Below are 5,633 nucleotides of genomic sequence, written 5' to 3' on the forward strand. Positions count from 1 at the left end.
AAGGCGCAGCATTGAATGCGAACATTTTATTTATTAGAATGATCACACGATCAAAACAACAAAACGAAACGTGACGTCCCTGGTTACATAAACAAACCAACACGGAACAAGAAACCACAAATAATGAATGCCTAACGGCTACCTAAGTATGACTCCCAATCAGAGACAACGAGCTACAGCCGTCTCTGATTGGGAGCCACCCTGGCCAACATAGATATACAACAACTAGAACATAAACAAATGAAAACTCACACCCTGGCTCAACATACTAGAGTCCCCAGAGCCAGGGCGTGACAGGACGACATCCTTGTCTATGGTCGAACCAAAGAGGAACACGACAGAAACCTCAGCGCGATGCTGCAAAGGTCGCGAGAGAGGAGTCCGGCTCAACCCCGAGAAGAGCACAGTCGGCGCTACAGAGGTCAGCTACTTCGGACATCTTCTCACAGCGAATGGAATCAAGCCAGATCCGCAGAAGATCTCAGCCATAAAGGAAATGGAGCCACCAAAGAACCGCGCAGAGCTGGAAACAGTGCTTGGCATGGTCAACTACTTAGCCAAGTTCGCACCCAGCCTCTCCAATGCTAATGCACCCCTGCGTCAGCTGCTAAAGCAGTCCTGTGAGTTCCTCTGGGACAAGCAACACGACATCGCTTTCCAGAAAGTGAAAGACTTGATCACGAGAGAACCAGGACCAATCCTTGCCTACTACGACCCCAACAAAGAGCTCAGACTCCAGGTGGACGCGTCGAAGTATGGACTAGGGGCAGTGCTACTGCAAGAAGGAAAACCCATCGGCTACGCGTCCAAATCTCTCACAGACTGTGAAATCAACTACGCTCAAATCGAAAAGGAGCTGTACCCCATTCTGTTCAGATGTAAGCGTTTCCATCAGTATGTCTATGGACAACAAGTCATTGTGGAATCAGACCACAAGCCCCTCGAGTCAATCATGAGGAAACCGTTAGCCGCAGCCCCGCCAAGGCTACAGAGAATGATCCTTCAACTACAAAAATACGACTTCACAATCACTCACCGTCCAGGCAAAGACATCCCTGTCGCAGACACACTCTCCAGGAAGTTTCTTACCTACAAGGACAGCAGCCTCAGTGAAGGCATGGACATGCAGGTGCACACTGTGTACAGCAACTTACCAGTTAGTGACACAAAACTGAAGGAGATCCGAGCAGAAACAGAAAAAGACACACAACTCACACAGCTGAGGAAAGTCATACAGTTAGGATGGCCTGAGGAGAGGAGAAAATGCCCTCAGAGCGTCTCAGAGTTCTGGAACCATCGTGACGAACTATCACAGATCAACGGAATCATTTTCAAAGGAGAGAAAATCATCATTCCTACCAGTCTCAGAGAAGAGATTTTGACAAAGATCCATGCTGGACACATGGGCATGGAAAAGTGCAAACAGAGAGCACGGGACATTTTGTTTTGGCCCGGAGTGTGCAAACAAATAGAGGACATGGTTGGTAAATGCCCCACCTGTCTTGAACGACGCCCCTCAAACACCAAAGAGACAATGTTACCTCACAGTATCCCAGACCGACCCTGGCAGGTCGTGGCAACCGATCTGTTCACGTGGAACAACGAGGACTACATTATAACAGTGGACTACTACAGCAGGTACTTCGAACTCGACAAGCTTCACAGCACCACATCTGCAGCTGTGATACACAAGCTGAAAGCAGCCTTTGCCAGGCATGGCATTGTAGAGACTTTAATATCTGAGAATGGGCCCTGTTACAAATCAAATGAGTTTGAATCCTTCACAAAAGCATGGGAGTTCACACACGTCACCACAAGCCCACATTACCCTCAAAGTAATGGCCTTGTTGAAAAATCTGTGCAGATTGCTAAATCACTGATGGACAAAGCAAAAGCAGACAAGAGAGACCCCTACCTCAGTCTCCTTGAATACCGCAACACTCCAGTTGACAACTTCAAATCACCAGCCCAGCTGTTGATGAGCCGCAGACTTCGCTCAATCCTTCCCAGCACCAACCAGCAGCTGCAACCTGAGGTCGTCAGCTACAAGGAAATACATGCAAAACGTGCACAGAGACAACAACAGCAAAAGCGATACTACGACAGGTCAGCCAGACCACTGCCACCACTGAACGACAGAGAGTCAGTTAGAATCCAGGAGCATGGCTACTGGAAGCCAGCAGTCGTCATCCAACCAGCTGACACTGAACGTTCATATCACGTTCGCACCGCAGAAGGAGCGGTGTACCGCCGCAATCGTCGTCACCTACTGAACACAAAAGAACAACACACTGACGAGATGAACTGTTCCCCTGAAAGAGAACGGGATGGACTAAACACAGACCCAACACAACATACACCATACTTACCTGCAACACCACAAGAACTGTTGACTGACACAGAAGCATACTCAGCTTCATATCACACAAGGTCAAGAAGAGAGGTCAAGCCTAGAGCTGTCCTAGACCTGTGAAATGTCAAAGGGTGTAGGCGGATCGCTGCCCTAAAAGAGTTCCGGACTGTAAACTTGTTATTGAAAGTTAACTTGAAATGCTTTGGTGTTGTATTTGTTTGATATGTTGAGATGTCATTGCTACAGTGAAAAGCTGAGTTGCTGAGAAATATTTGTTCTAAAAGTAACAGTATGCTGAATCATTGTTTCAGTCTGTTATGTTGATGCAGTTGGTGCAGTTTAAATGGTTACTTACCTCGAGTTCAAACTACAGAGCATGTATTCAAAAGAAACGCTTTATTGTTCTACATATTTTTTTATTTATTTTTTTAAAAGAAGGGGGATGTAATATTCATATGTGTCAGCATAATGAATTGTAATTGGATGCATTCTACTGTCATATCATACTGTGCTAGGATTGGTTAAGACCTCTCTACATTTTCTTCATCTGTTTCTGCTGCTAAGGCCACTTTCTACCACTCTAAATTCCAAGCATCTGCCTCTAACACTAGGAAGCTCTTTGCCACATTCTCCTCCCTGCTGAATCCTCCCCCCCCCATCCTCCCTCTCTGTGGATGACTTCGTCAACCATTTTGAAAAGAAGGTTGACGACATCCGATCCTCGTTTGTTAAGTCAAATGACACTGCTGGTCTGCTCACACTGCCCTACCCTATGCTTTGACTTCTTTCTCCCCTCTCTCTCCAGATAAAATCTTGCGACTTGTGACGGCAGGCCGCCCAACAACCTGCCCGCTTGACCCTATCCCCTCCTCTCTTCTCCAGACCATCTCCGGTGACCTTCTCCCTTACCTCACCTCGCTGATCAACTCATCCTTGACCGCTGGCTATGTCCCTTCCGTCTTCAAGAGAGCGAGAGTTGCACCCCTTCTCAAAAAACCAACACTCGATCCCTCTGATGTCAACAACTACAGACCAGTATCCCTTCTTTCTTTTCTCTCCAAAACTATTGAGCGTGCCGTCTTTAGCCAACTCTCTTGCTATCTCTCTCAGAATGACCTTCTTGATCCAAACCAGTCAGGTTTCAAGACTGGTCATTCAACTGAGACTGCTCTTCTCTGTGTCACGGAGGCTCTCCGCACTGCTAAAGCTAACTCTCTCTCCTCTGCTCTTGTCCTTCTAGACCTGTCTGCTGCCTGTGATACTGTGAACCATCAGATCCTCCTCTCCACCCTCTCCGAGCTGGGCATCTCCGGCGCGGCTCACTCTTGGATTGCGTCCTACCTGACCGGTCGCTCCTACCAAGTGGCGTGGCGAGAAGCTGTCTCCGCACCACGTGCTCTCACCACTGGTGTCCCCCAGGGCTCAGTTCTAGGCCCTCTCCTATTCTCGCTATACACCAAGTCACTTGGCTCTGTCATATCCTCACATGGCCTCTCCTATCATTGCTACGCTGACGACACACAACTAATCTTCTCCTTTCCCCCTTCTGATAACCAGGTGGCGAATCGCATCTCTGCATGTCTGGCAGACATATCAGTATGGATGACGGATCACCACCTCAAGCTGAACCTTGGCAAGACGGAGCTGCTCTTCCTCCCGGGGAAGGACTGCCTGTTCCATGATCTCGCCATCACGGTTGACAACTCCGTTGTGTCCTCCTCCCAGAGTGCGAAGAGCCTTGGCGTGACCCTGGACAACACCCTGTCGTTCTCCGCTAACATCAAGGTGGTGACCCGATCCTGTAGGTTCATGCTCTACAACATTCGGTGAGTACGACCCTGCCTTACACAGGAAGCGGCACAGGTCCTAATCCAGGCACTTGTCATCTCCCGTCTGGATTACTGCAACTCGCTGTTGGCTGGGCTCCCTGCCTGTGCCATTAAACCCCTACAACTCATCCAGAATGCCGCAGCCCGTCTGGTGTTCAACCTTCCCAAGTTCTCTCACGTCATCCCGCTCCTCCGCACACTCCACTGGCTTCCAGTTGAAGCTCGCATCTGCTACAAGACCATGGTGCTTGCCTACGGAGCTGTGAGGGGAACGGCACCTCCGTACCTTCAGGCTCTGATCAGTCCCTACACCCAAACGAGGGCATTGCGTTCATCCACCTCTGGCCTGCTGGCTCCCCTACCTCTGCGGAAGCATAGTTCCCGCTCAGCCCAGTCAAAACTGTTCGCTGCTCTGGCACCCCAATGGTGGAACAAGCTCCCTCACGACGCCAGGACAGCGGAGTCACTCACCACCTTCCGGAGACATTTGAAACCCCACCTCTTTAAGGAATACCTGGGATAGGATAAAGTAATCCTTCTACCCCCCCCTTACCCCAACCCACCCCCCCCAAAAAAAAAGAGACACATGAACATGCCAGTTATAGCTAGTTAATAAAGAGCTACGTTTATAAATATCCTGTCGTCCTGCATTTTATTATTTTGTACAAAGCATACAAAACAAGACACCTACCTGTAGAGAAAAGCAAATGCCATGATCCTCCTCTCTTTCATGTTGACGAAACTGTCTATCACTCTGATACAGTACACGCTTTTAGTTTGTTGTCCTGCTACTTGGCTAAAAACTTTCATTGGTAACGTTAGCTAGTTAACACTAGGCTACTAAATAATATGCCATTTAGCAGACGCTTTTATCCAAAGCGACTTACAGTCGTGTGCATACATTTTTACTTATGGGTGGTCCCGGGGATCGAACCCACTACCCTGGCGTTACAAGCGCCATGCTCTACCAATTGAGCTATTGAACTTCCATCCTCTTAGGCAAGGGGCACAATGTATGAATTTATGGTTGGATCAGAATCGCCGTTATAATCATTGGCCAGTACGGAGAATTAAGTAAAACCACAAGTCCAAATCCCTATCTCCATCCATAGGCAATTTAGGAAAGGGACAATTTTAGCTAGCTGGCCACCATGTGCTCAAAGGAAAGGTTCTCATCGTTGAACACGATTGGTTTTTATAGCCTGTCCTTTGACAGGAATGCCTAATTACATGTCTACCATTTAATATTTTCAACGTCACTCAAAATTCTGAAGTGCGATTGAGCCGAATCACCTTTAAACATCTTCTTTCTGTCCACCCACAACGGTTTACTCTGCCTAAATAGTAATCATATTATTGGATAGGCCGATCGAAGAATCAATCTAACAAATCGTTGCTTTGATTGGATCCTGTATTGAAAATGGGCGGGCCTTTTGCGGAAATTTCGTTTC

Source organism: Coregonus clupeaformis, chromosome 17 (assembly GCF_020615455.1).
Source record: "Coregonus clupeaformis isolate EN_2021a chromosome 17, ASM2061545v1, whole genome shotgun sequence".
Classification (NCBI taxonomy): Eukaryota; Metazoa; Chordata; class Actinopteri; order Salmoniformes; family Salmonidae; genus Coregonus; species Coregonus clupeaformis.